At 40.8% G+C, this 26,062-nt stretch overlaps 1 protein-coding gene across 4 annotated transcripts in view; it reads left to right on the forward strand.

The window, feature by feature from the left end:
• Positions 1-2,526: 2,526 nt before the first annotated feature.
• Positions 2,527-26,062, forward strand: part of ADIPOR2 (adiponectin receptor 2) — a 96,583-nt gene continuing 73,047 nt past the window's right edge. For 3 of the 4 annotated variants that reach the window (XM_058442579.1, XM_058442578.1, XM_032159290.2), the window contains exon 1: positions 2,527-2,706. The gene's annotated coding sequence lies outside the window, so the exon portion shown is untranslated. Of the gene's footprint in view, positions 2,707-3,473; positions 3,820-26,062 lie in introns of those variants that run through there. The other variant, XM_058442580.1, reaches the window with a different exon arrangement.

The following is a 26,062-nucleotide window of genomic DNA, read 5'->3' on the forward strand; positions in this document are numbered from 1 at the left end:
CTGAAAATTCTGCTTTGGAATATTTAATGGTGACATTTAGATAAGGGTTAAGGGTGAAGCTAGCCTTATGGATGTGGGGATCGAGGCAATGTTCCTCAGGTGTTCAGGTCAGGGACAGTGGCAACATCCTCAATAGCTAAGGAGGTGTGGGTATTTTGAGGAAATGATGTGGTTGTTTCATCACTATATAAGCATCAGGAACTGGCAGTAGTGATATGTGAATGGGATCAAGGTGACCGAGAACAAGGTGTGAAACTTTAGGGAAATGATAAGGCTGTCTCTTATCTGGTTCTGCACACGGTGAACTGTTCCAGAGGTAGCTTCTTAAAGCCCTTCGTTTTGTCAAAGCAGAATCTCTTTTTTTTTTTTTTTTGAGACGGAGTCTTGCTCTGTCACACCGGCTGGAGTGCAGTGGCGTGATCTCAGCTCACTGCAACCTCTGCCTGTCAGGTTCAAGTGACTCTCCTGCCTCAGCCTCCAGAGTAGCTGGGATTACAGGCACACGCAACCATGCTCAGCTAATTTTTTGTATTTTTGTAGAGACGGGGTTTTGCCTGGTTGGCCAGGCTGGTTTTGAACTCCTGACCTCAAGTGATCTGCCCGTCTCGGCCTCCCAAAGTGCTGGGATTACAGGTGTGAGCCACCGCGCTTGGCCTGGAAACCAGTCGTTAAGAGAAAGGGATGCAGGAAAGATTGGAGATCTTTGAAGAATCTCTTTTTAAAAAATTATCTATTTCGCTGCAGTTCTGTCACCTTTAGTAGACTCTTTATTAAGCCTAAGAATCTTATACTTCTTATCTCTGTTCTATGTGAGTTGGTATAATGGGTCAAATTCGCAATCCAGAAATGCCTGTATTGTTTCTGATGTGCTGAGGAGGTGTACAATTGTCTTCCTTGATTTCAACCTCAAAAGCTTTATATCTTTACCTGGGAACATAGAAGTCATTATTATTATGTCTTTCACAAATCATGTAAACTTAAAAAAATTATATTTTCAATGTAAACTACTCCTTGGAGGAAATTAGTTCCTTTTTTTTTTTTTTTTTTTTTTTTTGAGACGGAGTCTTGCTCTGTCGCCCAGGCTGGAGTGCAGTGGGGCAATCTCGGCTCACTGCAAGCTCCGCCTCCCGGGTTCAGGCCATTCTCCTGCCTCAGCCTCTCCGAGTAGCTGGGACTACAGGCGCCCGCCACCACGCCCGGCTAATTTTTTTGTATTTTTAGTAGAGATGGGGTTTCACCGTGGTCTCGATCTCCTGACCTCGTGATCCGCCCGCCTCGGCCTCCCAAAGTGCTAGGATTACAAGCGTGAGCCACCGCGCCCGGCCGAAATTAGTTCCTTTAACATTTATTTCCTAATTTTAATTTCTACTAGTTTTATCTCTTTCAAGCTTAAATGAGTGGGCCTTAGTTCTGCATTATTGCCATCTTAATCATGTTCTTTGTGATTTTAGTAGCTTTACTTTTTAAAACTTACATTTCCATAATGAAGACTTCTGTATTTTTGTTTTTTCGTCATATATCCAACTCCAGCTCCCTCAAGGCCTGTCAGCTTTTCTCTGCACCCTTTGTTACCTCTTGCTGTGGTTCAACGGGAAGGACAGTAAGCCGTGGGCACAGACTTTCCCTAAATCGTATGGATTTCCTTTAGTCAATAACAAGAATTTTGATAGTTAAGGCATTTACGCCTTAAGAATGTGATAAATTCCCCCTCCTACTGAATGTAAAGAACTATTTTTCTATGCAGACTAACTCTTATATTCACTTTTCTTATAGAATAAGTATGTAACCAAATCTGTTCTTGGCTTCTAAGAAGTTAGAACTCAACGTAAAGCTGACTTGTAGAAAATTACTTACTCATTCTGGGTAAATGGACGCAGGTATTCAGTGCTTAAGTAGGTTCTGATATACCATTACATTAACATCATTTTAAAAATTCCTCTGAATTATATGTATTTTAAGAGTGACTGGGTTTTTAAAAAAATAGAACTGGTAGAGCATAAATCATAATCTTTAATAAGGTAATAAAAGGCAAACACTATTGCTCTGGGCAAAACTTGGCTAATGCTTTTGGATTTATTTCCGAAGTCTTCACAGACGACGCTCAGCATCCTATCAGCCCTTGGCAGAGACACACGATCCAGCCTAAATCCTCAAATTCTGGCTCTTGACCAAAGTGTGTAGCCAGTATCCATAGAGACTGCGAAAAGCACAAGCGAGACGGGGCAGCCCCCTCCTCCTCAGCTCCAAATTGCTTCCTTTTTCGGTGGGAGGAAAAAACTCCGAGGAGTTGTGTGAACGCCTAAGGAGCCCACGCTCCTCGGTCCCTCAACGCCCAGCACAGTTTTCGCTAAGGTCCTGGCCGAACCACAGCTCCCACGATGCACCCAGGTTCTAGAGCGGTCAGAGGAGCAGCTTCCGGTTTAGGACAGCGCGGCTGCGCACGGCGTGTGGTCTTATTGGCTCGAACCGCCTCGTGCGATGCGCGTCACGGCGACGTGCGGTCATGAGGGCGGGGAGACGCGGCGGCGGCGGTAGCTGTCGCGGCGGCGCGAGCGCGATTCCAGAAGCGGCATCGCGGCGGCGGCAGCAGCGGCGGCTGCACCGGGCTTGGCCCCCTCCCTCCTCCGTTCCCCCCTCCTCCCCCCTCCCCTCAGCGGTGGCTCCCAAGAAGTCCGAGACACGCGGCGAGGCGGCGACGGGCTCCGGGTGAGGGTCTCTGGAGTGTGGGCGCCGTTTCCTGGGCGCAGAGGGAGAGCCTGGGGTCGGGGGGAGGTGAGAGCTGAGGGGGCGAATGTCCCTGGCGCGGGCGGGAGAGCGCACTCTCCGCCCGCCCGCAACTTGATGTCTAACTCTGACCTGCCGCCCGGCGCGCCTTGGCCTGAGGGGCGGCCGTGTGGGGACCTGGATCCGCCCTCCTTGGACCGCTGTCGGAGGAGTCCGGCGCCCACTGCCCCCCTCGCCTCGCCTCTCGCGGCGGAGGGTCGGAGCCTGCTGCCCTCTGCTCACCTTCGGGTGCAGTTGCTCCAGCTTCCTGCCCGCGGAGAAGATCTGCCCGCCCCTCTTCGTCTCTTGTCTGTTTTTATCACTTCTAGGAATTTCTTTGGTGGAGGCTTGGGATGGGCTCTCTTAGCGCTGCTTTCACAGTGACTGGGGTGGGGAGAGTTCCCTCACCTTTCTCAGGTGACGCGTCGGGCAGCCTGCTTGGTACCTTGAGTTCTGTTTTCCCAAGCCCCCGTCCGTCAGTGTTCGCTTCTTTTAAAATTACCGATAACAGGGTTATAAATCAGTTTTTAGGGGGCTCGGAGAGAGTTTGGGTTGGAAACTGTTAGCTCTTTTTTCCTACTGGCTTTTGATCTTGATTTAAACGTTTGCCTCTGAAATTTTGACAACTTCATAAGATGGTCCAAAAGTGAATTTTGGTAGAAAGATTTAAATGCACAATTGGGATTTTATGGGGGTATGGTGACTTCATTGCAGGTTGTTGACTTTTTTTAAAAAATAGAATGTTCTTTTAATTTTTTGACTCTGGGTTTCTGAGACTTGGTTATTGTCCCCCATTTCTGTTACAAAAGCAGACTTTTTATCACCCCTTCCCCTCACCCAGAGAATCCCTTTAAACGCCAAGAAATCTGTCGTAACATTTAGCATTATTTGATCACAAAACTTTTCCAAATGAAATGCTAAAAATTCCTTCAGAAAAAGCATCCATCTACCCATAGCATTACTTTTTGGGGGGAGATTATACGTCTTGTCAGTTCTGAAAGTTTGAAGTGACCTCTTATCAAAGGCCACCCTTACGTCTCCTCAAACGACTCTTAGGTAATTCCTAGATGTTTTCATCCGTTCTTATAAATTTGTTGTCAGAGTGCTGATTGTGATGATCTGTAACTAAAATTATTTCATCAGTAAAGATTTCCACACATGTGGCAGCTGCTTGTTGGTGAATTATGAAATTTGAAAAAATTGCAAATTAAATGTGAAAGGCATATTTCTTTTAACTTCTGATTGTAACTGTCTGCCCACCAGTATAAGTTCCTATCTGGACTTTGGTCTGCTTAGCAGATTTCCTCTTTTCACTTGGCACTAGGAATGAGAGTAGGATTTCCAGAGCCTAAAAGAGAGTTTGTTTTTTTTTTTTTTCTATCCCTAGGCTCCTTGTATGAATTTGTAAATAAATGGGTTTTTTCTATCAATAGTATCAATTTAGCTGGTGCACTTTTTTTTTTAGTATGAATCACATTTTGTTTCCTAAAATGAAAATAATTTTGTTTTATTCTTTATTTCAGGGATTGACAGATTTTAAAGCCTGCAGGTCAAGTCCTGCCACTTGCCTCTTTTTGTAAATAAAGATTTGATTAGGCCTGGTGCGGTCGCTCACGCCGGTAATCCCAGCACTTTGGGAGGTCGAGGTGGGCAGATAACCTGAGATCAGGAGTTCGAGACCAGCTTGGCCAACATGGTGAAACCCTGTCCCTATTAAAACTACAAAAATTAGCCAGGTGTGGTGGCGCACGCTTGTTATCCTAGCTGCCCGGGAGGCTGAGGCAGGAAAGTCGTTTAAACCCAGGAGGTGGAGGTTGCAGTGAGCCAAGATTGCGCCGTTGCACTCCAGCCTGGGCAACAAGAGCGAAACTCTGTCTTAAAAAAAGAGGAAGAAAAAAGTTTTTATTAGAACATAGCCATATGCAGTCGTTTAGGTATGGTCTGTGGTTTCTTTTGGGGTACAGCAGCAGAGTTGAGTAGTTGTGCCAGAGAGTCATATGGCCTGTAGCACCTAATATTTATTTACTATGTGGACCTTAATATAAAAAGTTTGCCGAGCTCCATTAATAAATGATACATAGTCAATGTTGAAAATTTAAATGAGTCAGAAAATTGTAAAGGAGAAAGTAAAAGTTATTTACAAGTACACCACTTGGGGATTTTTTTGTGTGATTATAGAATCTGTTGGTGATTATTTTTTATATAAATGAACTCAAATTGATAAATGTTGGTTTGTAATCTGCTTTTTTTTTTGTTCGTTTTGTTTTTTGAGACGGCGTTTCGCTCTTGTTGCCCAGGCTGGAGTGCAATGGCACGATCTTGGCTTACTGCAACCTCCGCCTCCCAGGTTCAAGCGATTCTCCTGCCTCAGCCTCCCGAGTAGCTGGGATTACAGGCGTGCACTGCCAAGCCATTTTTTAGAGGCGGGGTTCCACCATGTTGGCCAGGTGGCTCCCCCAGGTGATCCACCTGCCTCACCCACATCTGGATTACAGGTGTGACAACATCCCACCCTGTAACTGTTTTTTTTTTTTTTTTTTTGAGACGGATCTTGCTCTGTCACCCAGGCTGGATCATGGCGGTCACTCACAGCCTCCGGTTCACCATCCCCTGCCTCACCCTCGATATTGGACTACAGGCCCCCGACCCCCCGGGTAATTTTTTTGTTTTTTAGAACGGGTTTCACCTGGTCTCGACTCTGACCTTGATCCCCCCTCCTCTTACAAGCGTGAGCCACCGCGCCCGGCTGTAATCTGCTTTTTAAAAAAGTATTTCATTATTTGTATTTGGGTTTTGATTGCTTTTGTATTTTCTGCATTGGAGGCTTTCTAGAAAGGGGCTTATGAACCGGGTTTTCCTGATGAGTCTTACCAGTCAAGATTTAAAAAGAAAATCCAGGAATAATAAATGCTTGGTAATGAAGATGCTGGTTAACATTTATTGAGCACTTACTATGTACTAGACAATTTCCACTATTTTATGTGTATTAAATTATTTAATTGCTGTGGCAGCTCTGTGAGTGTATACTATGATTTCTGTTTTACAGGTGAGGAAACTAAGGCAAGGAGAAAAATTAAGTAACTGTTGGCAGTTTATCAGCTAGCAAATGGTGGAGCTAGGGTTTGATTTCATGCAGTCTGGTTTGAGAAACCCAAATTCTTTTTTTTTTTTTTTTGAGACGGAATCTCGCTCTGTAGCCCAGGCTGGAGTGCAGTGACGCAATCTCGGCTCACTGCAAGCTCTGCCTCCTGGGTTCACGCCATTCTCCTGCCTCAGCCTCTCCGAGTAGCTGGGACTACAGGTGCCTGCCACCACGCCCAGCTAATTTTTTGTATTTTTAGTAGAGACGGGGTTTCACCGTGGTCTTGATCTCCTGACCTCGTGATCTGCCCGCCTCGGCCTCCCAAAGTGCTGGGATTACAAGCGTGAGCCACCGCGCCCGGCCTGAGAAACCCAAATTCTTAACAATATGCTACAGAGCCTCTACTTACATTATTGCTCAGTGTAGAAAGTTTAGACAGTCCAGAGATATACGGTCATCCCTTGGTGTCTGTAGGGATTGCTTCTAGGACCTTTGGTGGTACCAATATCCACAGATGCTCAAATCTCTGATATAAATGGCATAGTATTTGCATATGACTTGTACATATCCTCCCAAATACTTTATATCATTTCTAGATTACTTATAATACCTAATACAATATAAATGCTATGTAAATAGTTGTTATACTGTATTGTTTAGGGAATAAAGACAAGAAAAAGTCTGTATGTTTCAAATACAGATGCTATATTAAACTTTTTGGATCCAAGCTTGGGTGAATCCACAGACATAGAGCCCATGGATATGGAGGGCCAACTGTATAATGTAAAAAAAGTTCCTTCTCATGCTCTAGTTTCCAGTTTCATCCTTTGTAGGTTACCATGGGCAACAGTTTGATACAGGTCTTTTCACCTGTCTTTGTGTGCATATACAAGTAATTATTTGCAAATTTGTCTGCATATTCAGAATTTAAAAATTACACTTTTTTTTAGCAGCTTTAGATGTACAGAAATTTGAGCTGATAGCACAGAAAGTTCCCATATTCCCTTCCCTCCCCTCGTTTCTCCTATTGCGAACATCTTGCATTAATTTCGCACATTTATTGCATTTGATGAGCCCATATCAATATGTTGTTATTTATTAGTCCATAGTTTACATAGGGCTTATTCTTTGTGTTGCAGTTTTTTTTTTTTTTTTAAGATCTCACTCTGTACCTCAGGCTGGAGTGCGCTGGTGCTGTCATGGCTCTGCAGCCTCGACCTCCCGGGCTCAAGTGATCCTCCCACCTTAGCCTCCCAAAGTGTTAGGGTTACAGGCATGAGCCACTGCACTTGGCCGAGAGTTGTTTTTTACAAAAATGGGATCAAGCCCAGTGGTGGCTTGTGCCTGTAGTCCCAGCTACTTGGGAGGTTGAGGTGGGAGGATTGCTTGAGGCTAGGAGTTTGAGACCAGTCTGGGCAACACAGCATGACTCTGTCTCTTAAAAAAAAAAAAAAAAAAAAAAAAAGTAGGCTGAGGGTAGTGGCTCACGCCCATAATCCTTGCACTTTGGGAGGCCAAGGCAGGTGGATCACCTGAGGTCAGGAGTTTGAGACCAGCCTGGCCAACATGATGAAACCCCGTCTCTACTAAAAGTAAAAAAATATAAAAAATTATCTGGGTATGGTGGTGCGCTCTTGTAATCCCAACTACTCAGGAGGCTGAGGCAGGAGAATCGCTTGAAACTGGGAGGTGGAGGTTGCAGTGAGCTGAGATTGCGCCACTGTGCTCCAGCCTGGGCAACAAGAGCAAAACTCCATCTCAAAAAAAAAAAAAAAAAAAAAAGGAAGAAACCAGTCATTCAGCAGTCATTCACCTTTTTTGGTGGTTTTCAGGATATAGTGCTTTTGGACTTTCTAATGTAAACATTCTTGATTTACTAATTTTCAGATTAATGACAGTTTATTTTGGGAAGGGAAAGCTGGCTTGGATGTTACTTTTTCTCTCTCTTTTTTAATTTTTCTGGTTTTTTTTTTTTTTTTTTTTAAGTGTCTCTCATAGTGGCAGCAGCTTTTCCCCAAAGGAATGCTTATTTTTTTTGACTGGACATTTTGGCTGTACCTGATCATCAAAGTTCTTCTTTTTTCTCTTTATCTCTGGATTTGGGAAACAGATTCATTTTGGTTTTCTTCCTCATAAATTCTTTTTGGTCTGTCCAGCTATTGCAGTTGCTAGTCATGTCTCCTTGTCAGACTTTGGCGTTTTATGACGGTCATCAATGTTAGAAAAAATTACTTGCTCTTTATCAATATCTATTTCAATACATTTCCTCTTGGGCTTTCCCTGGGGGCAGCACTGAATTTTTTTCCTTGGTTGAGCCATGCAGATTTTCTAGAAGTCATCCTTTAGTTGGCTTTTCACTCCTCTATGGGTGCTGTTCAGCTTCTAGGAGATTTCTTGCAGTTTCTACTCGTCAACAGATTCATCAGCAGCACCCTCCTCCTCACTGAGACTGGTGCTTCCCCACCCATCTTTATCATTTTCAGCCTTCTCTTTTTCTTTCTCTTTTCTCTTTCTTTCTTTCTTTTTCTTTTTTTTTTTTTTTGGTTACAGGGTCTTACTCTGTTGCCGAGGCTGGAGTGCAGTGGTGCATTCGTAGCTTACTGCAGCCTCCGCTTCAGGGGCTCAAGTGATCTTCCCACTTCAGCTTCCCAAGTAGCTGGGATTACAGGCATGCACCACCATGCCTGGCTAATGTTTGTGTTTTTTGTAGAAACAGGGTTTTGCCATGTTGTCCAGGCTGGTCTTGAACTCCTGGCCTCGAACGATCCTCCTCCCTCAGCCTCTTGGATAGCTGGATTTAACAGGCAGGAGCCATTGTCCTTGGCCGTATTCTTGCACTCTTGATTTTACTGGGGCCTCTGTCAGCTTACCCTGGAATTTATTCTGCATCATCTGAGGATTTGGAAGAACTGAATCACAGTTATAGTAGACAGCATCATATTCTTATCCTTGTGTGTGTGTTTTTTTTTTTTTTTTTTTTTTTTTGAGACGGAGTCTCGCTCTGTCACTCAGGCTGGAGTGCAGTGGCGCAATCTCGGCTCACTGCAAGCTCTGCCTCCCGGGTTCACGCCATTCTCCTGCCTTAGCCTCTCCGAGTAGCTGGGACTACAGGCGCCCGCCACCATGCCCGGCTAATTTTTTTGTATTTTTAGTAGAGACGGGGTTTCACCGTGGTCTCGATCTCCTGACCTCGTGATCCGCCCGCCTCCACCTCCCAAAGTGCTGGGATTACAAGGGTGAGCCACTGCGCCTGGCCCCTTGTGTGTTTTATACTGGGACAGGTCTTGAGGAAGTTCTTCTGTCATGGCTAGGGGACATTGAGCTATTACCTCTTATAGCACTGATTTGGACTGTCATGTCTTCCCCAAAGTTCTTGTCCATAACATGGACATAACCAACATAATGGTTGGTCACAGTCATGAGCAATAACTGAGTGATCTCTGGGACTAACTGGTGATGAAATGCATGTTTAGCAAACAATGATTTCTGTTACTTCTCTGTGGTGCAGCAGCAGAAACTTTTGCCCAAAGGCATAGAAGTTAGAGGGCTTATGAATTTCTACCGATCTGGAGATAAGATTTATTAGCGTCATGTTACTTCAAACCTCTGCTTAGAGATTTCTAGCTGTGTGCTTCAGGAGTGTTTTGGTAAAACTTTGAGGATCATGAATAAAGCTAATAGCTTAAAAGTTAAACACCTTGAGTTTTTTCTTCTTTTGTTTCTCGGGCACTTTTCATAACCTTTTCAGTGTTTTGTGTTTGGAGCCACTCTTCCCAGTGACATACTGCACTAGTAGGTCTCTTGTCACTTTACCCGCAGATTCTGAGTCTGTCCTATTTGTTTCTCTTCTTCTTATCCTAGGAAGAATGTCAAGGTGGCAACCAATATCTCGAAACATGCAGTTGTGATGACGTTGACAGTTTTGGCATCAGTCCAGATGTTTCTTGTAGCGTTCAGTCGTCACATCCAAAGATATCTTGGCTGCAGTTACATTGCTGTCTCTTAACGCGGTGTATATGCAATTCTGCAGTACTATATCCACTTTATTCTTGTGTTTTACAGTTATATTCTTGCTATCAGTCACAACATGAGTATGTAAAGTCTCAAAAGCTTATATGGCAACTTGGAAGTTCAAAGAAGAGCTCTAGCAAACTTGATGGATGGGTGTGATACTTCTCAGCAAGATCAAAGCTTTGCAAAGTGTTATTAGATGATTTTGATTCAAGACAGTACAGTATAATTGTAGGAAAGTAGATCTTTTAGTTCTTGAGGAAGGTTACTTAGATGTTCTGGGTAACAGTGACCGATCTGTGCCATAAATATCACCAGCTCTGTCAATTCTTTGCTGGGTTTATTGGTTTTAATTTGAGAATCTCCATATTGGATTTGTAGTGCATATAGTACTGCTGTAGAAACCCTTTAATGTCAGACAGTGGCTCCACTTTATTAGATTCTATAACTGCTGCTTGTTACTGGGCAGCTAGTTTCTGCAGGACATGTTGGCTGTAGACTGGATCCACAGTGAGTAGTTCTCAGAGAACCCGTACTGCTGACACTTGCAAACCCATCCCAGCTGTGGTCTGGAGTTGTGGTGTTGTACTTCTGGATGTGACCAGAAACAGCATTTGGGAGCTCAGCAGGTGGTGCTGTCTTGGCTGATGGTGTGTGTGTGTGTGTGTGTGTGTGTGTGTGTGTGTGTGTGTATTTAATTTCTGACACAGGGTCTTGCTCTTTCACCCAGACTGGACGTGCCATGGCACAATCACGGCTCACTGCACTCTCGAACTCAAACAGTCCTCCCAACTCAGACTCCCACGTAGCTGGGACTATAGATGCACGCCAGGCTACTTTTTGCATTTTCAATAGAGACGAGGTTTTGCCATGTTGCCCAGGCTGGCCTTGCACTCCTGGACTCAAGTGATCCTCTTTGCCTTGGCTTCTCAAAGTGCTGGGATTCTAGGCATGAGCCACCATGCCAGGCCCTGTGTGTGTGTTTTTAAAATTAATATTTGTGGCTTACTTTACATCTGCATCTACTCTCTTCTTTTTAGTAGTTCTCTAGTGTATTATTAAATGGATATGCTATAACTTAATACTGCTCTTATTGATGGATATTTAGATTATATAAATGGATTGTAAATTGTCCATACATTTTGTGTATATTTATTGCAAGCTAATTCCCCTTTAGTAATTTTGTAATAGTTGAAGAAAACACATTTTTCATTTTGATGTATATTATCAGACTGCCATCCAGAAAGGTCTGCTCCACCTATTTACGTTCTCTGCTTGGCTCTTGAAAGCATGTGGTTTTGTTATCACTGATCAAAAAGAATCTGGGTGCCTGCCTAATATACTATATATTTCTTGAGGGTAAGGAACGTGTAACTTTCTTGATATCTAGTGGCAGGTCTGGCATATAGCAGGTGGTGAGTAAATGGTCTTTTAAAAACCTAAATTGGCTCATGTTCTGTTGGGGTTAACTGCTGAGTGAAGTGCTTTAATTTTGTTAAAAATAATATTTTCAAATTGTGAAATACAAACTTGAAAAACTGCAGTGTATGCTGGGCGTGGTGGCTCAGGCCTGTAATCCCAGCACTTTGGGACGCCAAGGTGGGCGGATCACCTGAGGTCGGGAGTTCGAGACCAGCCTGGCCAACATGGCGAAACCCCCGTCTCTACTGAAAATACTAAAAATAGCCAGGCATGGTGGCCACTGCCTGTAATCCCAGCTACTTGGGAGACTGAGGCAGGAGAATCACTTGAACCCAGGAGGCAGAGGTTGCAGTGAGCCGAGATCGCACCATTGCACTCCAGCCTGGGCAACAAGAGTGAAACTCCATCTTAAAAAGAAAAGAAAAACTTCAGTATAAAATTGTCACTTTGGCATATGTTGTCTCTCATCTTTCATCCCTAAAATGAGTTAAATAGGACGAACTGATACCTTAGGACCTCTTAGGAAATAATTAGCCTATTTTATAAGTACATTTGGTATGTAGAAATTGGAAGTTGAGAAATTTATTAAAAAGGGGATTTGTTTAACATTACTTATGGTTTTGAGTTTTCTGGATTGGAGTATACCATGTTTTAGAAGGGGATATATGTTGGTTAATGATATTATAGATTGGCTTAATTGGACAAGTGTCCAGACAGAAGGCAAAGGGAAGCTAAATTCCGAGAATTGCCAGATTATCTTCAGGCATGGGAAAAATAACTGTGGAAAAGGACACTTTAAGTTTTTTAATGGAAGACTACAACAAAATGGTATTTTCTTTATAACTGACTGATCATATTACACATTCTTTCTGGATTTATTGAATATAAGAATATTCTTATTTCCACAATATCTACGTACTAGAAAACAAAACATACAAAGCATGTGGTCTTAAAAGGGGCAAAATTAGTTAGCTTATTATACTTTGGCCATTTAGGCCTTTCTTTTGTATATTTGTTGTTAGTATATCAGCTGATAATTTTTCATTGACAGCATATTCACTTTAATCTTGTATGTTTTGAAATTAAGTTTAGTGAACATTTATGCCTAGTTGTATCCAGATATCCATTCCTTTGGTTAAGGAGGATGTCTTTGTGGTAGGGGTTACATTATGAAAACTTCAGCAGAATGGAACAGAAGGTTGACTTTATTTTCTTGAAATTTATTTTATCCTATTTCTTCCAGGAAGGATATCTGGTAACTTAAAATAAAAGATCTGGAAGTGTAATAAAATATGTGTAAAAAGAAGAAATCAGGGAAAGGACAAAGCATATATTCTTTTCCCAAATGACAGCATAATTCAAAGACTGAGAATAAAAATTGGGTTTGAATTTGCTTGGCAGCGAGGGTAAAAATGGAAGTATGGTAAAATACATAGCACTAAACTAAAAGGAGGAACAAGACCAATTTTTCAGGGGTGAAATCCTCTCTTCACAGATTTTAAGAAACTATTTAAACTGGACATTATATAAAAGCTGTTTTGTTGTTGTTTGTGGCCCTAGATTTAAAAAAAAAAAAAAAAGGTGAGGTCTAAGCATTAAGAGTTCAAGCCAATGAAATACATTTTAGGGGTTGATTTGAATTTAGGCTGCAGATGTGTGTTTTATTTGGCCAATATAGGTTTTTTTTTCTTAAAATATTTCAAACATACATGAGACTACAGAGACCAATATAATTAACATTCATATATTAACCATACAGCTGTAGCACATCTTAGCATGTTCCCATATTTCTCTTTTTTTTGAGGAAAATAATATCATGTACAGTTGAAGCAACTTCTTGGATTACAGTTTACTTTCTTCCCAGAAGTTAACTATTATTCTGAGTATAGTGTTGATCTTTTTTTTTTTTTTTTTTTTTTCAAAACAAGGTCTCACTCTGTCACCCAGGCTAGAGTACAGGGACATGATCACGGCTCACTGCAGCCCATCTCCTTTGCTCAAGCAGTCCTCCCATTTCAGCCTTCCAAGTAGCTGGGAACTCAGGTGTACACCACTGTGCCCAGCTAATATTCGTATTTTTTGTAGAGATTGGGTTTTGCCTGTTACCCAGACTGGTCTCCTGTGCTCAAGCAGTCCATCCACCTCAGCCTCCCAAAAGTGTGGTGTGAGCCACCACTCCTGGCCTGATCATTTTTAATGCATGCTTTTATGTAATTACTACATGGGTATATATTCACAAACAAATCATAGTATTGCTTTGCATATTTTCAGATTTGATGTAAATGATATATTCTGCCTATTTGATAATTTGTCTTTCATGAAAATTTTTTTGATTTATATGAAACTGCTGATACGTTACCATTTTTGACGTACAAAGTGACAGTTTCATATGGCCCACCCTAATAGTCATTACTTTTATCTGCTGTAAAATTATTTTCTATTATATGAATATAGCCAGATAAAATTTATTTATTCTCATGTTGATTGGCATTTAGATTGTTTCCAGGTTTTCGTGTGTTAAAAATAATGTTACATTGAACATTCCTTATTAGGAATCATTGTGCTTACATTTAAGATTTTTGGCAAGTTTTAAAAACTGCATGTTGTGGCCAGGCACTGTGGCTTGAGCTTGTAATATCAGCACTTCGGGAGGCTGAGGTGGGTGGATCACCTGAAGTCAGGGGTTTGAGACCAGCCTGACCAACATGGTGAAACTCCATCTCTCCTAAAAATACAAACATTAGCTGGGTGGGGTGGCGGGTGCCTGTAATCCCAGCTACTCAGGAGGCTGAGGCAGGAGAATCGCTTGAACCTGGGAGGCAGAGGTTGCAGTGAGCCGAGATCGCGCTATTGCACTCCAGCTTGGGTGACGAGCGAAACTCCATCTTAAAAAACAAATGAACAAACAAAAAAAAACCCTGCATGTCGTGACTCCCTAATGGATTGTGAAATCAATTTAGGAATTAGAAAAGTATCAGGTTGTATTGCAAACAATAAGGATAAAATGTTTTGTGAAATTTTTATTTCTGTGTGTATGTATGTGGTTACTAAGTTCGAAATGAAGCCCTCTATGGTGAATTACCCAGAAGTGCAATTATTGGGCTGAAGATCTTGGAGGTTATGGGAATTTTTTTAGCTGTATTGGATATTGTCAAATTTGCTGTCACTTTGCATATTTTAGCACTGGAGTATGAGAATTTGCTGTCTTCCAATTGTTATGATTCATGGCATTGTCAGAGTTTTTACATGTTTACAAATCAGATGAGTATGAAATGGTACCACATTGTCTTAATTTTTATTTTTGATTATGGGGTTGAGTATGTTTTCAAATGTTAGATGACTAGTCAGTGTTTGTTTCTTGAATGGGCTGTTCTTTTCCTTCCACAGCCATTTGGGTGGTCTTTCTAAATTGATTTTAGAAAGTTTTGAGTTCATTACATACTCTGATTATGTTTGTTAAGTGAATTGCAACTGTCTTTTCTCAGTCTGTGTGGCTTATCTCTTAACTTTTTATATGGTTTGTTTTGTTAAATAGAAATGATTATTATAAAATATGTCACTATTTTCTTGTTTGTGTTTTATTTAAGAAATCTGGGGTGATCACTCTGTGGTTCTCCTCATGCACATTAATAAATTTGTTACTTCATTTCTTCAGTTGATCTCCCTTTTGTGAGTTGGTTTTTAAGTGAACCATTAAAGAGCAAAGGAGGAGTTTTCCCGTGGCTCCTACGCTGCTATTCAAAAATTCCTGGATTAGTAAGCCTTCTTGTGAATTGTCTTTAAAATATTTATTAAAAACTCTTAGGAGCTATCATATAAAGTCTTAAATTTGTGTACAAAGATGCTCTCTGACATTGCTTGACTAGTGAAGAAAATTAAAACAATCTAAATGTTAAAAATACATTATATGTATCCAGACTTCAGAATTTTTTTGTAGACATTAAGGGAATAAGCTAGAGCTGTACATTGTGACATGAAAATGTCTACTATATACTAGTTAAGTTTTTAAAAAAGTATATTGCAGAGAAAATATGCACAGTATAATCTTACGGTGCAGAATTTTTGCAGGCACATATGTATATGATATATGCAATCTATATATGCATATAGAAGGGTCTGAAAATATATAATAGTTGCCACTGGAGTGGTATGTGTGTTTGTGTTGCTTTAATTTTTTTCAGTACACATTTTTTTTTGAGACAGAATCTCACTCTTTTGCCCAGGCCGGAGTGCAGTGGCGCTATCTCTGCTCACTGCAAGCTCCGCCTCCCAGGTTCACACCATTTTCCTGCCTTAGCCTCCCGAGTAGCTGGGACTACAGGTGCCCGCCACCGCGCCCGGCTAATTTTTTGTATTTTTTTAATAGAGACGGGGTTTCACCGTGTTAGCCAGGATGGTCTTGATCTCCTGACCTCTTGACCTCCCTTTTAAACAAAAGTAAAAAACAATTTAAAAGAAATTTGGCTGGGTGTGGTGGCTCATGGCTGTAATCTCAGTACTTTGGGAGGCTGAGATAGGAAGTTTGCTTGAGCCAAAGGGTTCAAGACCAACCTGGGCAATAGAGTGAGACCTGTCTCTACAAAAAAATTAAAAAATTAGCCAAGCGTGGTAGTGCGTGCTGGGACTGAGGTGGGAGGATAGCTTGAACCTGGGAGGTCAAGGCTGCAGTGAGCTGTGATTGAGCCACTGCACTCCAGCCTGGGTGACAGAGCCAGACTCTGTCTCATGAATAAATAAATAAATAAATGGGAGAATCTTAATAACCTTGGAGTATGGAATAGATTTGTTTGTTTTTTTGTTTGCGACAGGGCTCAAGTAATCCTACCACCTCAGCCTCTCTAGTAGCTAAGACTAGAGGCATGTGCCACCACACGTGATTAATTTAATTTAATTTAGTTTTGTGAGGATAGGATCTCATTATGTTGCCCAGGCTGGTCTCAAACTCCTAGCCTAACTGATCCTCCTGCCTCAGCCTCCCCAAGTGCTGGGATTACAGATGTGAACCACTGTGCCCCCACCAGTTTTTTTTTTTTTTTTTAATATATATATTTGGGTCTTGATTCTACCTGGAAATTTTTTTTTTTTTTTTTTGATGTGTGATGTGAGGCAGGGATCAAATTTAATTTTATTATATGCATACCCAATAACCATATTACTCTTAACAGAGTGTTTTGAATTTTTGAGTTATAATTTTTAAAAGCACCTCATGGTTTCTTTTTTTTTTTTTGAGACAGAGTCTTGCTCTGTCACCCAGGCTGGAGTGCAGTGGCGCAATCTCGGCTCACTGCAAGCTCCGCCTCCCGGGTTCATGCCATTCTCCTGCCTCAGCCTCTCCGAGTAGCTGGGACTACAGGCGCCCGCCACCACGCCCGGCTAATTTTTTGTATTTTTAGTAGAGACGGGGTTTCACCGTGGTCTCGATCTCCTGACCTCGTGATCCGCCCGCCTCGGCCTCCCAAAGTGCTGGGATTACAAGCGTGAGCCACCGCGCCCGGCGACCTCATGGTTTCTTGTTAAGCACAATTACAGTCTTTTTGTCCTTCACCAGGCTGCTTCATATATTCACGTTTGTGATCTCTGTGACCAGAGTGATATGATTGGTGGATTACTTGATCCAGAAATAGAACCTAGAAGAGTAGATACAGAGTATATTTTGTAGGTCTTACTCAAATGTCATTTCTCTTACTATTTAAATAGAAATTAGATTGGACTTTCTTCTCTTATAAACTTGCTTTCACTTAAAAAAGAAATTGGATTGCAGACAATTTGAGGATATACATTAATGAGGAAACAGATTGCTGGTTTTTTGCATTGCTGGCTACAGACCTTGGAAACTAGAGAAGCACATGGTTGATTGATTGATATCTTGTTCTAAAACTTGAGCATACTTACATGTATTTGGTCATCCAGCTGTTATCACATATTATTCTAACGTTTGAGACTTTTAATTTTGACTTTAGGGGATGTATATCCATAAAGTTGTCTTAACTTTCTGAGGTGTTTGATATAAAACACTATAAATCACTTAGTTTAAGTATGAAGACTATTTTTCTTTCCTCTTAAGAGGGTTTTTATTACACTTTTAGTCTAAGAAGTATTGCTGCTGAGGCCTTCAGATATATATTCTAAATTTTTCTTTTTTCTTTTTATTCCTTTTCTTTCTCATACTGGTGGTCAGAGGAAGGCCTTATGATTTAGTAGAATTGAGCAATATTGAGAAAGATTGTAGATACAAGTTTATTTTTAGATTTCTTAGACTTGTAATATTGAGAAAGATAACTAACCACTTTGAATTTTCAATTTGCAGCATTATGAAGCAAAAAAACAAACAAACAAAAAGACAAAACAGACTTGTGCTCTGGAGGGTAATATGTGAGATGAGATAGAGCCCTAATGGTTGTTATTTAATAAGGGAGAAAGGTGCTTTATCATTTCAAAGTAGGGTTTTGATTTTGCCTGAAAGGTTAACTGTATAGGCCACATGTTTTATCTGAACAGATTTTATTTTTGAAGTAGTTTAAACAGTGGGTTATGTGGTATTAAAGTACAGATGATTTATGGAAGGAAGTCTTTACATATTTGATATATTTTGGCACAAAATACATAATCCTAGATTTTTCAGGATTTCCCTGACTATAATATTTAGAACTGTCGTTCCTTGTATTAGCATTTTTATGTACAGATTGAGCATCTCTAATCCAAAAATCTGAAATCTGAAATGCTCCCAAACCTGAAACTTTTCGACGCCACAAGTGGAAAATTACACACCTGACTTCCAGTGACAAGCTGCAGTCAGAACTTTGTTTCATGCACACAATTACAAAACATTGTATAAAATTACCTTCAGGCTATGAAACAAATGCATTTTGTGTTTAGACTTGGGTTATATCCCCAAGATATTTTATTATGTATATACAGATATTCCAAAATCTGAAAAAATTCCAAATCCAGAACACTTCTGGGTACTAATCTTTGTTTCAAAAACAATAGTCATTATTATAAATCTTGGGAAATGAGGATAACCGTTGTAATATGGCTGTAAAAGAGTTGTAGAAAGACTTTTCTCCTTTAAAGACATTGTGTTTTTAGCTTTGACCACTACCAGTTGCTATAATGCATTGTTTGTGCCTTTATTGAAGTCCTATAAGATGGTGGTAAAAGCATGGACTTTGAAGTCAGATAAAGATTTGAATTCAGGGTCTTCCACTTAAGTTTGTGTTTTGATGAGTTGCTTGATCTCCATGAACCTCAGTTTCTTCATCTATAAAATGGGACCCCACTTCATAAGGATTGTTGGAGATGATAGGTGAAGGGTCAACTACTGGGCCTTGTTCAAAGTTGTCTTCAGTAGTAAAGTAAGAATTCACCTTCTCCTGCAGAGAGATAACATCATGATGTGGGAAGAAGGGAACTACTTACTTTTGTGGGAGGCAGTGTTGTATAATAGGCCATTTCTTGCTTCTCTGTTTTGTACGTTGTGCAACCTTAGGGAGATTATCCAGAAAGTTTTACCCTCAGTCTTCTCATTGGTAAATAGAGATAATGCTACCTATGTAGCAGCAGAGTTTTAAAGCTAAATGAGAATATTTATAAAAGCTCACCTTATCTGGCACATGGTAACACGGTAACTTCTATTAATAAATTTTTATGGTAATCAGCAGTAATATTATGCTTCTGAAGTAGGTCACAAGAAGGGCTTTTGGTTGGAGAAACCAGAATGGTTATGAATTAGTCCGTGTTTACTTTGCGGGAGTAAAGACTAGGGAGTATTCATTGAAGGAAGACTGTTTAGGAGGCTACTATTACTTGGCTAAAATACAAATAATATGACTGAAATAATAGTTTCTCAAAATTTTGTGTAATCTAGGCTTATGTAAATAAACCTTACTGTTGTTTTATTAGGATTTAAAATCAACTTTATTGAAGTATAATTTAAACAACGAAATATACTCATTTTAAGGGTGCAGTTAGATGACTTTTGATAATGTACATACCCAGATAACCATCACCCTAATCAAGGTAATGGAATTTCTGTTATCTCCAAAACCTTCCTCGTGTCCCTCACAGTCAGTGCACCACACCCCTCCCTCTGGTTCAAGGAAACCATTGATTTGCATACATTCGTTTTGTCTCTTAGAATTTCATGTAAGTGGGCTGGGCAGGGTGGCTCATGCCCATATTTCTATCACTTTGAGAGGCTGAGGTGGGAGGATCTCTTGAGCCAGGAGTTTGAGGCTGCAGTGGGCCAGGATCACACCACTGCAGTCCAGCTTAGTGACAGTGGGAAACCCAGTCTCAAGAAGAAAACTTTGTGTGTGTAAATGGAATCATACTGTACATATTCTTTAATGCCTGGCTGCTTTCACTCCACATGTTTTTGAGAGTCCTCCATGTTGCTTTGTGTTCCAGTAGTTTGTTGCCTTTTATTGCTGAGTAGTATTCACTGTGGTATGGTTATACCACAATTTGTTTCTTCATTCACCTGATATTTGGGTTGCCAGTTTTTGGCTATTATGATTGAAGTGGCAATGAACATTGATGTACAAGTCTTTTTGTGGACTTAAGTTTTTATTTCTCTTGGGCAAATAGGAGTAGAATAGCTGAGTCATATGGTGTATATTTTGCAGTTTCTTAATAAGTTAAGCAGTTTGTCAAACTGATTGTGCCATTTTGTCTTCCTGTAATCTCATTTATGTTATATGCTGTGTTTTTAATTTTAATTTTTTTTCAGTATGAATTGATATCTTATTGCGGTTTTTATTTACATTTTTCTTTTTAAAAGTTTTGTCTTTTTTTTTGAGACAGGGTCTTGTCTGTTGCCCAGGTTGATGTGATCCTGGCTCACTGTAGCCTTGACTTCCCAGGCTCAAGGAGTCTTTCTACCCCAGTCTCCCAAGTAGCTGGGACTACAGGTGCATGCCACCACATCTGGCTAATTTTATTTTGTGAAAATTTTTATGTAGAGACCAGATCTTGCTATGTGCCCAGGCTGGTCTTTTTTTTTTTTTTTTTTTTTTGAGACGGAGTCTTGCTCTGTCACCCAGGCTGGAGTGCAGTGGTGCGATCTCGGCTCACTGCAAGCTCTGCCTCCCGGGTTCACGCCATTCTCCTGCCTCAGCCTCTCCGAGTAGCTGGGACTACAGGCGCCCGCCACCACGCCCGGCTAATTTTTTTGTATTTTTAGTAGAGACAGGGTTTCACCGTGGTCTCGATCTTCTGACTTCGTGATCCGGCCGCCTCGGCCTCCCAAAGTGCTGGGATTACAAGCGTGAGCCACCGCGCCCGGCCCAGGCTGGTCTTTAAGTCTGGGGCTCAAGTGATCTTCCCGCCTCAGTCTCCCAAAGTGCTGGGATTATAGGTGTCAGCCACCATGCCTCACCTTATTTGCATTTTTCTGATAGCAAATGATGTTGAACACTTTTTCATGTGTTCCTTGGCCATCTGTATATCCTTTTATTAGATGAGGTGTCTAATTCTTAATTCATTTTTAAAAATAAAGCGTTTAAAAATTACTGAGTTACAAGTTCTTTATATGTTGTGGATACAAGTACTTTGTCAGCCGTGTGAATTTTGAATATACAGTCAGCCCTCCTCGTCTGAGGGTTCCACATCCACGGATTTAACGAATCTAAGATAGAAAATGTTTGGTAAAAAAATAATAATATGCGAATAAAAAATAATACAAATAAAAAATACAGTATAACAGCTATTTATATAGCATTTAATCATATTAGGTATTATAAATAATCTAGAGATTGATTTAAAGTATAAGGAAGATGTGCATATGCAAATATGGTTTTTTTTTTTTTTAAATAAGGGACTTGAGCATCCTCGAATTTTGGTGTTCAGTTTTGGGTGGATTAGGAAGGTAAGGAGGGGTTCTTGAAACCAGTCCCCCAAGGATACCAAGAGATGACTGTATTCTTTTGTTCTGTGGCTTGCCTTTCATTTTTTTAACAGTCTTTGGAAGAGCAGATGTTTCTTAATTTTGTTGAGTCCAGTTTATCACTTTTTACTTATGGTTAGTGCTTTTTGTGTCTTAAGAAGTATTTTGCTACACCAAGGTTGTAAAGATTTTCACCTGTGTTTATTTTGGAAGCCTTACAGTTTTAGACATTACATTTAAGCCTATGATCTATTTCAAGTTAATTTTTGTGTGGGTTGTGAGGTAAAAGTTCAGGTTCTTCTCTCTCATATGAATATCCAGTTGTTCAAGCACCATTTGGTAAAAAGACTATCCTTTCCTCATTTAATTACTTTGACCTTTGTTGAAAATCAGTTGTCCATAAATGAGTGGGTCTTTTTATTATTGCATTGATCTGTGTACCTATATATATATATTTTTGAGACAGAGTCTTGTTCTGTCATCCAGGCTGGAGTGCAATGGCACGGTCTTGGGTCACTGCAACATCCGCCTCCCAGGTTCAAGCGATTCTCCTGCCTCAGCCTCCCGAGTAGCTGGGATTACAGGCATGCACCACCACGCCTGGCTAATTTTCGTATTTTTAGTAGAGACGGGGTTTCACCATGTTGGCCAGGCTGGTCTCGAACTCCTGACCTCAGGTGATCCACCTGCCTATACCTCCCAAAGTGCTGGATTACATGTGTGAGCCACTGCATCTGGCCCTGCATATCTATACTTATGCCAGTACTACACTTGATTACTGTAGCTTTATGGTAAATTTTGGTTACTCTAAATTCTTTGCATTTCCATAAATTTTGGTATTAATAGTGTCAGTTTCTATCAAAAAGCCTGCTGGAATTTCAGTTGGTGTTGTATTAAGTATACAGATGATTTGGGAGAGAATTGTCATTTAAAAAATATTGAGTCTTCTGGTCCTTGAAAATGGTGTATCTTATTATTTTTTAAGGTTCTTTAGTTTCTCTCAGCAGTGTTTTGTAGTTTTCAGTGTAGGATGTGTTGGACATCTTTTATTGGATTTATTCCTAATTATTTTAAGTGCTTAAATGGGAATTTTTTTAAAGTTTCATTTTTTTCCAGTTTGGTGCTAGTATGTAGATTACAATTGATCAGTGGTCTGTCTAGCATGTAGAAATTCCTTAATAAGTAGTCAGATGGAATTTAATTTGTTCTCATCTAACTTTCTGGAGAAAATAATCATTTAAAAGAACAAAAGATTATCTCTGAATTTGAATGGGTTTTAAATTTGTATGATTATGTACCTTATTTTAATTTCTCTGAATTTGAAACACAGAAGTACATTTGGATTTTATGGTAAAATATACAATATTGGATATAAGTGGAGACATGTAGAGATCATTCAACAGATGAGAGGATATAGCTGTAGAAAAGCAGAGTTGAAAATTTTTAGATGGTAAAATATTCAATATTTATATTAAATATAATATTTTAAAGTAGAAAGTGCTTGAGTAGTATGATTAAAAAGAGGACTCTTGTTTTCATTTGAATACATTTTGGTCTACAAGAATGTCTGTTACTGGCTTAAGTATTTTTCTTTGTATATACCGTCAGATGATTTACCATTTCCCAGCCAAACCTGATTTGTTGACCCAGTACAACTCTCTTCTCTCTTTTAAGCTGCGTCCTTGATAGTATTTCTGTTCATCCTGCCCAGAAGATTGTGTTCTCACACGGTTTTCTGTTATTGGTTCTAAAACATGGTGTAAATGAGAGGATTGTAAAATGCACCAATCAGCACTCTGTAAAAATGCACCAGTCAGTGCTCTGTGGCTAGCTAGAGGTTTGTAAAATGGACCCATCAGCACACTGTAAAATGGACCAATCAGCGCTCTGTAAAATGGGCCAATCAGCAGGACATGGGCAGGGACAAATAAGTCAGAGTGCAGGGGAACACAGAAGAAGGCATCCTTGAGGTCCAGAACTGTGAACGATTCTGCTTCCTCTGGTATTTGAGAGAGCAGGGTATAGGGGTTGGGTACAACTGGATATAGAGGAATTACTGCCTCATTGATGATGAGTCTAAGATCTTGCACTAGTCTCCACTGACCGATTTTTGTACTCCTAGAATTGGGGTGTTGCAGGGGCTGCTGCATTTTCTTACTAGGCCTTGAGCTTTTAAATGTCTAACAGTATCCTGTAATCCTTTATGAACTTCAGGCCTTAAGGGATATTGCCTTTGATAAGGAAAAGTGGTGGGGTCTTTTAGCCTTATTTGGAGTGGGCGGGCATGTTTTGCCCTTCTGAATTGTCCTTCCAATGCCCAGACTTCAGGGTTGATTCCCTTCTCAAGCAGGGGACAACAAATGGGTGACTTGTTCCCCATATTCATGTAGATAATAGCTCCAGCTTTGGCTAATATGTCCCTCCCTAATAAGGGTATGGGACTTTCAAGCATAACAAGAAAGGCATGTGAAAAGAGCAAAGTCTCCCAATTACTACTGAGGAGGTAGGAGAAATACCTGGTTACAGGCTGTCCCAGGATTCCTCGGATGGTAACGGACCTTGAGGACCTGGTGGGGATCCACACTGAGAATGGCTTGCTGACCAGTAGGGTATTCGTCCCTTTCTTCGACTGTCATTCTGTCATTTACCTGACTGAGATGCCAGGTATCTCCAAACTCTTGGGCTGCAACTAAAGCTGTAGTCTTTTCATTAAAGGCCAGGGTTTGATCTAACAATAGCATGACATCTCTCCAAGTGAGGTTGAAGGTTTGCCCTAGACCCTGTAGGACATCTATATACCTATCAGGATAATCTGAAAACTTACCCAGGTCTACCGTCATCTGCTTTAAATCAGAGAGAGGGAAGGGTTGGGCCAAATTCCCCTCCCCCTACAGCTTGAAGGGGACATAACTGATAGTCTGGGAGTTTTTGTGGTCCTTTGGAGATTTCTTTGCTTGTTTCCTTCTGGGTGGGGGAGATTAGAGGAGGCTTATCATTAATAGGAAGGGGAGCTGTAGGAAGGCTGGGATATGGAGGTAAGCTGAGAGGTCCTCCTCCCCAACATTGCAAGCTTTGCATAATTGTGGGGAGTATCCTTCAATGAAAAGAAAGCTTGGACATAAGGTATTTCACTCCATTTGTCTTCCCTCCTACAGAAAAGGTCAAGCTGCAGGATAGTATTGTAGTTTATATTTCTCTCAGGTGGCCATTTTTGACCATCAGAGAGAGAATATTGGGGCCAGGCCATAGTGCAGAAAAAAATGAGCCACCTCTTTTTCAGGGTTTGAGGGTCAAATTGGTCCCAGTGGCTTAGGATGCATTTCAAGGGTGAGCCTGTTGATGCCTGTGTGTTTCCCATCTGAAAGAAAAAACCACCTGTGGTTTGTTCCCCCCTACCCTCCCAACCCCGAGTTACCATGGCTTTAAAAGCCGGACCATTGTCGCTTTGGCTGGCCTATAGAATTCCCCTCTGGAGGACACTACCACTCTAGGGCCCCTTCTTTACCCCTATCCAGCAGGAAGTAGCTAGAGTGGGCATCGCCCAATTCCCAGCAGCAGTTGGGGTGTCCTGTTTAGAGGGGGGATTGAGAGGTGAAGCCAGCTGGACTTCTGGGTTGGGTTGGGACTTGGAGAACTTTGATGTCTTACAAGAGGATTATAAAATGCGCCATTCAGCACTGTGTAAAAATGCACCAATCAGTGCTCTGTGGCTAGTTAGAGGTTTGTAAAATGGACCAGTCAGCACCCTGTAAAATGGACCAGTCAGCACCCTGTAAAATGGACCAGTCAGCTCCCTGTAAAATGGACCAATCAGCACTCTGTAAAATGAACGAATCAACAGGACATGGAGGGGGACAAATAAGGGAATAAAAGCTGGCCACCCCAGCCAGCAGCGGCAACCTGGTTGGGTCTCCTTCCACTCCGTGGAAGCTTTGTTCTTTCGCCCTTCACAATAAATCTTGGTGCTGCTCACTCTTTGGGTCCATGCCACCTTTAAGAGCTGTAACACTCACAGCGAAGGACTGTGGCTTCATTCTTGAAGTCAGCGAGACCACGAACCCACTGGAAGGAACCAACTCCGGACACACAAAGATGAGGAAAATTGTTCTTTAGGCTTCGAAGACTTTACTGTGTGCAGTTAGCATTGCTGAATGTGGTGGTCTCTGAGAGCAGTGTAATTCTGATGATACATGCAGGCATTTGTCTATTAAAAATTGGATGAAATTGAAGATGGGTTTATTGCCTTTTATATCATCTTTTGGATTTGTGATAAAGACAAACCTTTGAAAATGTTTGTAGTTATTAATATGACCAGAAACTGGAACTGTTTCAGTTTGGCACAGGAGAGATTAGTAGTAGTATTGCTGTTAGTCATTATGTAAGAGATGATAATGTTTGGATTTAACCTTCGATTGTTTGTAATATGGTATTCCTAACATTCCTGACTAAAAGGCTAGTGAATAAAAAATAATGCACTTGCAACTATATTAGAACTGCATTGCAGAAAGCATATGGAATTTCAAGTTTAGGAAATTTCCTGCTTTAAAACTTTTTTCTTCACACTTCACGCTTTCAGCACTTATGTGTGATGCATCTAGAGGATGCATCTGGTTTCGCCAAATACAGTACTGCACCTGAATTACATTTTCAGTATTTATTTATTCAGTATTTATTTTCAGTCTTTATTTCCTGAAGGTTACTTTTCTTTAAAACCTTAGCAATTTTTCATCCAGCCCTTTTCATATTATAATCGTTTGCTTGTGTGATTTTACCACACACTATATCCAACTAGGTACCATCTCCCATTTGATTTTTTGCCAAATGGGAGATGGCTAGAATATTTTTTGTAGTAGAGAATATGTGGAGAAAATGCTTTAATTGATCCCTGACCAAATTCA

This window comes from Hylobates moloch, unplaced genomic scaffold (genome assembly GCF_009828535.3).
Source record: "Hylobates moloch isolate HMO894 unplaced genomic scaffold, HMol_V3 SCAFFOLD_8, whole genome shotgun sequence".
NCBI lineage: Eukaryota > Metazoa > Chordata > Mammalia > Primates > Hylobatidae > Hylobates > Hylobates moloch.